Here is a 12,111-nt window from a genome sequence, read left to right on the forward strand (position 1 = left end):
TACAGGTACAGGTACAGGTAACACATGCAGGTACAGGTACAGATGCAGGTACATGTGCAGGTACAGGTACAGATACAGGCACACATGCAGGTACAGGTACAGGTACAGATCAGGTACACATGCAGGTGCAGGTACAGGTACAGGTACAGGTACAGGTACAGGTACAGGTACAGGTACACATGCAGGTACAGGTACAGGTACAGATACAGGTACACATGCAGGTACAGGTACAGGTACAGGTACAGGTACAGGTACAGGTACAGGTACACATGCAGGTACAGATACAGGTGCAGGTACAGATACAGGTACGTACAGGTACAGGTACAGGTACAGATACAGGTACAGGTACAGATACAGATACAGGTACACATGCAGGTACAGGTACAGATGCAGGTACATGTACAGGTACAGGTACAGGTACAGGTACATGCAGGTACAGGTACAGGTACGTAATAGTACAGGTAGCGGTGCAGGGCATGCAGGTACAGGTACAGGTGCAGGTAATGTACAGGTACAGGTACGTACAGGTACAGGTATGCAACAGGTGCAGGTACAGGTACAGGTACAGATAGCAGCAATATGTGCAGGTGCAGGTACAGGTACAGGTACAGGTACATGTACAGGTACAGGTACATTGCACAGGTACAGGTACAGAATGGGTCATGTACAGGTACATGTACAGGTACAGGCACATGTACAGGGTACAGGTACAGGTGCAGGTACAGATTACAGGTCATGTACAGGTACAGGTTACGTACAGGTAATAGGTACAGATACAGGTACACATGCAGGTGCAGGTACAGGTGCAGGTACATGTGCAGGTACAGGTACAGGTACAGATACAGATACAGGTACAGGTGCAGGTACAGGTATAGGTACAGATACAGGACAGGTACAGGTACAGGTACAGATACAGGTACACATGCAGGTACAGGTACAGGTACAGGTACAGATACAGGTACAGGTACAGGTCAGATTGGTACAATATGCAGTACACAGGTACAGGTACAGGTACAGATACAGGTAAGGTACAGGTACGGGACAGGCACAGATACAGGTACATGGTACAGGTACAGATGCAGGTACATGTACGGGTACAGGTACAGGAACACAGGCACATGCAGGTACAGGTACAGATGCACATGTACAGGTACAGGTACAGGTGCAGGTACAGATACAGATACAGGTACATGCGGGTACAGGTACAGGTACAGGTACACATGCAGGTACAGGTACAGGTACGGTTACAGGTACAGATACAGGCACATGCAGAGACAGATGCAGGTACATGTACAGGTACAGGTACAGGTACAGGTACAGATGCAGGTACAGGTACAGGTACAGGTACAGGTACAGGTGCAGATAGGGTACAGATACAGATACAGGTACACATGGTAGCAGGTACAGGTACAGGTACACGTGCAGGTACATGTACAGATAAAGGTACAGGTACAGGTACAGGTACAGGTACAGATACAGGTACAGGTACAGGTACAGGTACGATACAGGTACACTGCAGGTACAGGTGCAGATGGGTACGTACAGGTACAGGCAGCCAGGTACAGGTACAGATACAGGAGATAGATTGATACAGGTACACATGCAGGTACGGGTACAGGTACAGGCACATGCAGGTACAGGTGCAGGATGCGGGTACGTACAGGTACAGGTACAGGTACAGGTACAGATACAGGTACAGATACAGATAGCGGTAACATGCAGGTACAGGTACAGATAGGTACACATGCAGGTACAGGTACAGATGCAGGTACAGGTACAGATACAGGTACAGATGCGGGTACAGGTCAGATGCGGGTACGTATGGGTACATGTACAGGTACAGGTACGGGTACAGGTACAGATACAGGTACAGATACAGATACAGGTACACATGCAGGTACAGGTACAGATGCAGGTACATGTACAGGTACATGTAGCGGTACAGGTACAGGTACAGGTACAGATACAGGTACAGATACAGATACAGGTACATGCAGGTACAGGTACAGATGCAGGGTACATGCAGGTACAGGCAATAGGTACAGTACAGATACAGGTACAGATACAGATACAGGTACACATGCAGGTACAGGTACAGATGGTACATGTACAGGTACATGTACAGTGACAGGTACAGGTACAGGTACAGGTACAGGTACAGGTAAAGATGCAGGTACATGTACAGGTACAGGTGATTACAGGTACATGCACGGTACAGGTACAGGTACAGATACAAAAAAGGTACGGGACAGATACGGGTACAGGTAGAGGTACAGGTACAGATGCAAGTACAGGTACAGGTACAGGTACAGACAGGTACACATGCAGGTACAGGTACAGATGCGGTAATACGTACAGGTACAGGTACAGATACAGGTACAGGTGCAGGTACAGGTACAGGTACAGATACAGGTACAGGTACGGGTACAGGTACAGATACAAGTACAGGTACAGGTACAGGCACAGATACAGGTACAGGTACAGATACAAGTACAGGTACAGGTACAGGCACAGTTACAGGTACAGGTACAGATACAAGTACAGGTACAGGTACAGGTAGATAGGTACAGGTACAGGTACACAGGTACAGGTACAGGCACAGGTACAGGCTGGTGGTACAGGTACAGGTACAGGTACAGGTACAGATAAGGTACAGGTACAGGTACAGATACAGGCGATACAAGTACAGGTACAGGTACAGGCACAGGTACAGGTGCAGATACGGTACGTACGGGTGCAGTACAGATATGATACACAGGTACAGGCACAGGTACGGGCAAGTACAGATATAGATACAGGCACAGGTACAGATACAGGCACAGGCACAGGTGGATACGGGTACAGGTACAGGCACAGGTGCAGATACAGGCAGGGTACAGATACGGGTACAGGTACAAGTACAGGTACAGATACAGGCACAGGTACAGGTACATGTACAGGTACACATCAGGTACAGGTACAGATGCGGGTACAGTACATATGCAGGTAGGTACAGATACAGGTACAGATACAGATGCAGGTACAGGTACAGATGCAGGTACAGGTACAGATACAGGTGGAGGTAGGCACAGGTACGGGTACAGATACGGGTACAGGTACAGGTACAGATACAGATGGTGCAGGTACAGATACAGGTACAGATACAGGTACAGATACGGGTACAGATAGATACAAGTACATGGGTATAGATACAGGTACAGTGCAGGCACAGGTACAGATCACAAGTGTACAGGTACAGGTATAGGTACAGATACGGTACAGGTACAGATGCAGGTACAGGTACAGATGCAGATGCAGGTACACATGCAGGTACAGGTACAGATGTTGCAGGTACAGATGCGGGTACAGATACAGTGTACAGATACGGGTATAGATACAGGTACAGATACGGGTACAGATACGGGTATAGATACAGGTACAGATACAGGTACAGGCACAGGTACAGGTACAGATACAGGTACAGATACAGGTACAGATACAGGTACAGATACAGGTACAGTACAGGTACAGGTACAGATACAGGTACAGATACAGGTACAGGTAAGGATACAGGTACAGATACAGGTAAATACAGGTACAGATGGAGGTACAGATACATGGTCAGTGTATCATATAAGGTCACAGCAGAACCGATACAGGAATACAGATCTACCCACACTGACATGATACTGTACACTTGTACAGGATTACAGCGTTACAAAACTACAGGAAATCACCTCTACAACAACTAGTAAGATTAAAGAGCTGCATAAAAGTACAGGAAGAAAAGTCTTTCCAAATTGTGTTCAAACTTATTTCCATTCTTCTTCCTCTCCTTCCCTCTCCCTCCTCCCTCTCTCCTCCTCCCTCTCTCCCTCAACTCCTCTCTCTCCTCCCCTCTCTGCCCTCACTCCTCTCTCTCCCTCCCCCTCTCTCCCTCAACTCCTCTCTCCCCTCCTCCCTCTCTCCCTCCTCCTCTCTCTTCTCCTCCCCTCTCTCCCTCCTCCCCTCTCTTCCTCCTCCCCTCTCCCTCCTCCCCTCTCTCCCCAACTCTCTCTCTCTCCTCCCTCTCTCCCTCCTCCCCTCTCCCTCCCCCCTCTCTCCCCTCCCCCCTCTCCCTCCCCCCTCTCTCTCTCCCCCTCTCTCCCTCCTCCCTCTCTCCCCTCCCCTCCCCTCTCTCCCTCCCCCTCCCCTCTCTCCCTCCCCCTCCCCTCTCTCCCTCCTCCCCTCTCTCCCTCCCCCCTCTCTCCCTCCCTCCCCTCCCTTCTCCCCTCTCTCTCCTCCCCTCTCTCCTTCCTCCCCTCTCAGCCTCTCTTTACCTTTCCCTCCTCCCTCCCTTACCCTCCCCTCCCCCCCTCCTCCCTCTCTCCCTCCCCCCTCCCTCTCTCCCTCCCCTCCCCTCTCTCCCTCCTCCCCTATTTCCCTCCTCCCCTCTCTCCCCTCCTCCCTCTCTCCCCTCAACTCCTCTCTCCCTCCCTCCCCTCTCCCCTCATCCTCCCTCTCTCCCTCACCCCTCTCTCCCTCCCTCCCTCTCTCCTCCTCTCTCCCTCCTCTCTCCCTCCTCCCATCTCTCCCTCTCCCCTCTCTCCCTCTCCTCCCCTCTCTCCCTCCCCTCCCCTCTCAGCCTCTCCTTACCTTTCCCTCCCCACTCCCCTTACCCTCCTCCCGTCTCTCCCTCCTCCCCTCTCTCCATCTCCTCTCTCTCCTCCCTCCCCTCTCTCCCCTCTCCCATCTCCTCCTCCCCTCTCTCCCTCCCTCCCCTCTCTCCCTCCTCCCTCTCTCCCTCCTCTCTCTCCTCCTCCCCTCTGGCCTCTCCTCCCTCTCTCTCTCCTCCTCTCTCCCTCCTCCCCTCTCCCCCCTCCCTCCCCTCTCTCCCTCCCCCTCCCCTCTCTCCCTCCCCTCCCCTCTCTCCCTCCTCCCCTGTTCCCTCCTCCCCTCTCCCTCCTCCTCTCTCCTCCTCCTCTCTCCCTCCTCCCCTCTCCCTCAACTCCTCTCTCCCCTCCTCCCCTCTCTCCCTCCTCCCCTCTCCTCCTCCCCTCTCTCCCTCCTCCCATCTCTCCTCCCTCCCCTCTCTCCCTCCTCCCTCTCTCCCTCCTCCCCTCTCAGCCTCTCCTTGCCTTTCCCTCCCCACTCCCTTACCCTCCTCCCGTCTCTCCCCTCCTCCCTCTCTCCGTCCTCCTCTCTCCTCCTCCTCTCTCCTCCCCATCTCTCCCCTCCTCCCTCTCTCCCTCCTCCCCTCTCAGCCTCTCCTTACCTTTCCCTCCCTCCCCTTCCTCCTCCCCTCTCCCCTCTTCCCCTCTCTCCCTCCTCCCCTCTCTCCCTCCTCCTCTCTTTTCCTCCTCCTTCTCTCCCTCCTCCTCCTCCTCCCTCTCTCCCTCACTCCTCTCTCCTCCTCCCCTCTCTCCCTCCTCCCCTCTCTCCCTCTCCCTCTCCTCCTCCTCTCCCCTCTTCCCTCTCCTCCTCCCCTCTCTCCCTCCTCCCCTCTCCCCTCTTCCCTCTCTCCTCTTCCCTCTCTCCTCCTCCCCTCTCTCTCCTCCTCCCCTCTCTCCCTCCTCCCTTCCTCCCTCTCTCCTCCTCCCCTCTCTCCCTCCTCCCCTCTCTCCCTCCTCCCTTCTCTCCCCTCTCCCCTCTCTCCCTCCTCCCTCTCTCCCTTTCCTCCTCCCCTCTCCCCCTCTTCCCCCTCTCTCCCTCTTCCCTCTCTCCTCCTCCCCTCTCCCCTCTTCCCCTCTCTCCCTCCTCCCCTCTCTCCTCCTCCCCTCTCTCCCTCCTCCCTCTCTCCCTCCTCCCTTCCTCCTTCTCTCTCTCCTCCCCTCTCTCCCTCCTCCCCTCTCTCCCTCCTCCCCTCTCCCTCCTCCTTCTCTCCCTCCTCCCTCTCCCTCCTCCCTCTCTCCCTCCTCCTCTCTCCCTCCTCCCCTCTCTCTCCCTCCTCCTCTCTCCTCCTCCCCTCTCTCCCTCCTCCTCTCTCCCTCCTCCCCTCTCTCCCTCCTCCCCTCTCTCCTCCTCCCTCTCTCCCCTCCTCCCCTCTCCTCTCCTCCTCTCTCCTCCTCCCCCTCTCTCCTCCTCCCCTCTCTCCCTCCCTCCCTCTCTCCTCCTCCCCTCTCTCCTCCTCCCCTCTCTCCCTCCTCCCCTCTCTCCCCTCCTCCCTCTCTCCCTCCTCCCCTCTCTCCTCCTCCCCTCTCCCTCCTCCCCTCTCTCCCTCCTCCCCTCTCTCCTCCTCCCCTCTCTCCCCTCCTCCCTCTCTCCTCCTCCCCTCTCCCTCTTCCCCTCTCTCCTCTTCCCTCTCCCTCTCCTCCCTCTCTCCTCTTCCCCTCTCCCTCTCCTCCCCTCTCCCTCCTCCCCTCTCCCTCCTCCCTCTCTCCCTCCTCCCTCTCTCCCTCCTCCCCTCTCTCCTCCTCTCCCTCTCCCCTCTCTCCCTCTTCCCCTCTCACCTCTCCTCCCCCTCTCCCTCTTCCCTCTCCTCTCCTCCCTCTCTCCCTCCTCCCCTCTCCCCTCCTCCCCTCTCTCTCCTCCTCCCTCTCTCCTCCTCCCTCTCTCCTCCTCCCCTCCCTCCTCCCCTCTCTCCTTCCTCCCTCTCTCCCTCCTCCCCTCTCTCCCCTCCTCCCCTCTCTCCCCTCCTCCTCTCCCTCCTCCCTCTCTCCCTCCTCCCCTCTCTCCCTCCTCCCCTCTCACCTCTCCTCCCTCTCTCCCTCCTCCCCTCCCTCTCCTTCCTCTCTCCCTCCTCCCTCCCTCCCCTCTCTCCCTCCTCCCCTCTCTCCCTCCTCCCCTCTCTCCTTCTTCCTCTCGCCTCTCCTCCCCTCTCTCCCTCTTCCCTCTCGCCTCTCCCCTCTCTCCCTCTTCCCTCTCAGCCTCTCCTCCTCTCTCCCTCTTCCTCTCTCCCTCTTCCCTCTCGCCTCTCCTCCCTCTCTCTCCCTCCTCCTCTCTCCTCCTCCCTCTCTCCCTCCCTCCTCTCTCTCCCTCCTCCCTCTCTCCTCCCCCTCTCCCTCACCCCTATTATCTCCCCTGGTTAGGGAAGGATGTGTCAGCTGTTACCTCCGCTTAAATCTTCTCCCTCACCCCCCTCCCCACTTTATCTCCTCCACCTTCCCACACCTCACCTCCCTCAACTCACCTCCCACAACTCACCTCCCACACCTCCCCTCACCTCCCTCCCCTCCCACCTCACCTCCCACACTCACCTCCCACACCTCCCTCACCCCCCCCTCACCTCCCCTCACCTCACCTCCCCACACCTCACCTCCCACACCTCACCTCCCACCTCCCCTCCCTCACCTCCCACACCTCCCTCACCTCACCTCCCCTACCTCACCTCCCCACTCCCTCTCCTCCACCTCACCTCCCACACCTCCCCTCACCTCCCCCCTCACCTCCCCTCACCTCCACCTCCCCTCACCTCACCTCCCACACCTCACCTCCTGTTACCCCTCCTTCCATCCCTCCTCCCCTCCATGCCTCCAACCCCTCTCCTTCCAGTCCTTCAACACTAACTCTACATCCCACCTCACCAACCACTTCTTCCGGTCTTCTCCACTACTCAATTCCTCCTCCTCCAACTCTCCAACATCACCTCCCCAACACTCTCCAACATCACCTCCTCCCAACACTCTCCAACATCACCTCCTCCAACACTCTCCAACATCACCTCCTCAACACTCTCAACATCATCTCCCCCAACACTCTCCAACATCATCTCCCCAAACACTCCAACATCACCTCCTCAACACTCTCCAACATCACCTCCTCAACACTCTCAACATCATCTCCCCAACACCTCCAACATCACACGATTCACCAGACCACAATAACATGTTTAGTTTAAGCTAATAGATCTTCAAGATCTCTCTCTCTCTCTCTCTCTCTCTCTCTCTCTCTCTTCCTCTTCTCTCTCTCTCTCTCTCTCTCTCTCCACCCACCGACTCTACCGTCTTCTCACTTCTTCCACCCTCCACCTTCACACCCACTAACACCCTCCCACCCACCAAACCAATTAATCCATCCTTCTACACTCCACCCACTTATCCTACCCACCCAACCATCCACCCATCCGCCTCACCATCCACCCACCCCACCCACTTTACACCCCCTCCGTCCCGCATATCCAGAAAGTGATGTGATACCTGGTCTTCTCACTTACACTTATACTTTATTCACCCTAATGTAAGTGTGAACAGAATAACATTTTATTAACTTTCAAACCGTACTTTAGAACTTACAAATAATACTTTACACTTATAAATATAACATCGCACTTAAGAACCTTACTTCACACTTACAAACATTACTTCACACTTACAAACATTACTTCACACTCACAAACATTACTTCACACTCACAAACATTACTTCACACTCACAACTTTACTTCACACTCACAAACATTACTTCACACTCACAAACATTACTCTACACTTACAAATCTTACTTCACACTCACAAACATTACTTCACACTCACAAACATTACTTCACACTCACAAACATTACTTCACACTCACAAACATTACTTCACACTTACAAACATTACTTCACACACAAAATCTTACTTCACACTTACAAACATAAATTTATACTTAAAAATTACTTTTATTCTACGAACACGATTTTACAACTTACTTTTGAAGGAGGATGGAAGAAAGGAGGAGGTAGGGAGGGTGGGGAAGGGAGGAGGAGGGAGGGAGAGGTGGAGGAAGGGAGGGAGGTAGGGAGGGGTGGGGAAGGGAGGAGGAGATGGAGGAGTTGAATTGAGGGGAAGGAAGGAAAAACTGAGAAGGATGAAGGCAAAATTTCCCCCCAAATCAGGTGTTAGGAGGTAAATTTAGGGAAATAAATATAGGTGAGGGACAGGTGGAAAAATTGCATCACCTGACACATTTTTTCCCCTGCCAGACGCCCAGTGGAGGGGAAAATTCGCATCTTCCTTCCATCTTGTTGCATTTTGCGTCTATTTTTAGGGATCTTTTTAAATATTTTTCTCCCAAACTCTTCCTCTCTCAGTCCCTCTTTCACTCTCTCTTTTCCTTCCCTCTCTTTCACTCTCTTTTTCCTTCCCTCTTTCACTCTCTTTTCCTTCCCTCTCTTTCACTCTCTCTTTTCCTTCCCTCTCTTTCAATCTCTTCCATTTTCTCCATCTTCTTTCTCCTCTCTCTTCTTTTCTCTTCCCCCTATCTCTTTCCACTCTCTACCTCTTCCCCCTTCCTCCTCCTCCTCCTCTTTTCCTTACCTTCTTCTTCCCCACCATTCTCTCCCTCTCACTCGCTCTCTCTAACTCTCTCCCTCTATCTCTTTCTCTCTCACTCACACAAATTTACTCCCCATTCGTCTCGCGTTTTTATCTCCCGAAACTCTAGGTGTGACTGTGTGTGTGTGAGTGTGAGTGTGTGTGTGTGTGTGTGTGTGTGTGTTGTGTATGTGTGTTGTGTGTGTGTGTGAGCGTGTGTGTGTTTGTATGTAGGTGTGTGTCAGTCATCACCACCATGAAACACAGACAGACAGACAGACAGACAGACAGCCTCACCCCCACACTACAGGTACATCACATAATTGGACAGGTGACAGCCCACAAGTCAGAGGTATTTTAGGGCAGGTGACAACTGAAGGGAGAAGTTCTGGGTATGTTAATGGTTTGGTGAGAGAGGAAAGGAGAAGGAGAAATATAGGGGTAGAAGAGGAAAGGAGAAGAAGAAGAATGGGCGTGGGGAGGAGATGAGGAGGATTTTAAGGTGGAGGATAGAAGAGAGGAGAGAGAAGAGAGAGAGATACAACCCCGTCTCCTCTCCACCCCCCTACCACAGGTAAATGAAAAGAGATTCATTAATTAGATCATTACCTGCCTAATAATTAACTCCCCAAGGTAGAATCAGCTGTAACCTCCCCAACACTAACTAACAATAACAGTCAAAATATAAGATAAAATCTGAGAATGACCCACACCACCAAAGGTCAGAGGTCATGTGATTGTGTCTCAGGTATTCAGTACAGGTGACCACTGGAATCTTAAAAATGGCTTAGTTATTTTTGGTCATTCTTGTCTGCGGTAAGTAATATTAAAAGTTAAAAAAAAATAATAATTGGCTGAAAAAAATTAATACAGTCACTGATGCAGGTTGTCTCATATCATCGTTTTCTTTACATATAAAAAGTCGTGTGTGTTATCACTGCTCGAACCGTTACCATGGCAGACTAGTGATGACGCTGTTACTGTAGATTAATATAGTCACTGATGGAAATTGTCTTATATCATCGTTTTCTTTAACATTACAAAAACCTTATGTGATATTACTGTGGGAACCGTCACCATGGCATGACTAATGTAGTAAATTTTGTCATGATATGTACCAAAATTTTATTGTATAGATCTTGTTACATACAGATTAAACTTAGTGTAAAAGCAATTCTTAAGTTATTTTAGACACAACACACACACACCACTACCACCACCACTACTACTACTACTACTTTTTTTTTATAGAATGGCCTTCAGCCTCCCCCAATAGCCATACCTTCGCCGCCATTTTATTACCTTAAAATTAAATATCCTAATACATAAGTAGCTATCCTAGCAGTGTTGAGCCGTAGATCTATGCGGCATTCAGTGACAGTTGCCTCGAAGTCAATATTTGCAGCTGTTGTTGGCTTTGGGGCTGATGCTCTCGTTCCCCTGAGGCAAAGCAAAGCAGGCCGAAGGAGGGAGAAAGACAGTCGACATCTCAACCAGGCTGTAACATAACTTCTGGGCTGCTGCTGCGTCTTGCACTTAGTCCCATCCCACCAAAGAATGTGAACACCAGAGGAGTGAAGCTGCCTGATAAATGTTTTGAATTCTCTCCCCATATGCCCTAATCTTGTCGCTCTAGTTCATCCTGTGTGCAGCATCGAGAGCTAGGTTGCAGTGACAGGCGGCCATGTGATCGAAAATCCTTATGTCGAAAAAGGCTCGCTGTCCCCGCGTCCAGAATCCTCGAGCACTGTCGTCCACACAGGCTTCGTTGGATGTATTTGAAGACCTATGTTGGAAATTCTCACATTTCCTTCAAACTATTTGCAGTGAGATCCCTTACTTCGTCGTGCTCATGCATACAAAGCCCCCTTTCTTGCACACCATGGCGTGGTCGACGTCGTAGGAAATAAAGAGCCACACACGCATAGGGAGGGTAAACCTTCTACTGGCCTACCGTACCTTAGAGCAATGGCGTCTGTAAATTCTTGTTTGTTAAGACTGAAACCTTTTGCCCTTATCGGTAACGACGATAGCCAGTTCGAGGCGCCCACCTCCTGCGCTATAGCTAATTTTTTTCAAATTCTCGCTACAGCATCAGTTGCTGCAACTTATCACTTTGGCCGTGCTGTCGTTCTGCCGTAATAGACCGTCGAATCTTGTTTACTTCGCTGGTATCCACCTCACCTGTTGCGTTCTGAGCTATTATGTGGTCGGTGAGGGCTGCCGTGAGCTTGACTGAGTTTTGATGTTCGGTAGCAGCAATCTCCTCTGGATTGGTCAATCCCATTCCTCCTAGTCTCGATGGTAGTGCGAGGAGTGACCTTTCTGCTGGGGTTCAGTGAAGGTGTTTCACTAATTTTGGAATGAAATTGACGCTGATGGCTTCTTCCAGATGGTGGAGGAGGGGTCCGATATCAGGGATAGTGAGTATCAGGTAGTTCCAGCGATGCTTGACTCCATGAGTGAATGCCGCAAAAGGCTCATGTGGCTTTGTTTTAGCAATATCCGACAGAGCTTGGATTTCCCTGACCCACTCATTTACCTTTCCCGTGACGTACTTGGTCTTGAAGTCCGTCGTGCCGATTACTGCGCCTAGGTGTCTTTGACCATCCTTTGTTATTTTAGCCTCACTTCCACCTAACACCTCCATTGCCCGTTCATAGTGTTCTGGTTTCACAATGAGGAAGGACTTGCTGGCATTTGGGTGGTACCCTATTTGTGGACCATAAGTTGTTATCAGGTCCCACCACTTTTTGATGTCCTCTAATTTTCCTACTCCTGTAAGGTCGTCGGTATACGCCACTTGCTTGACTGTGGTTGTTTCAAATTTTACTGTGTGTTGGAGCACTCATAGGCCTATCGCGTACATTGCCAGTGCAACAGGGTCCCCCTGCATTGTTTCCTTAGTTGACTGTATGATG

Source organism: Homarus americanus, unplaced genomic scaffold (genome assembly GCF_018991925.1).
Source record: "Homarus americanus isolate GMGI-L3 unplaced genomic scaffold, GMGI_Hamer_2.0 scaffold8168, whole genome shotgun sequence".
Lineage (NCBI taxonomy): Eukaryota > Metazoa > Arthropoda > Malacostraca > Decapoda > Nephropidae > Homarus > Homarus americanus.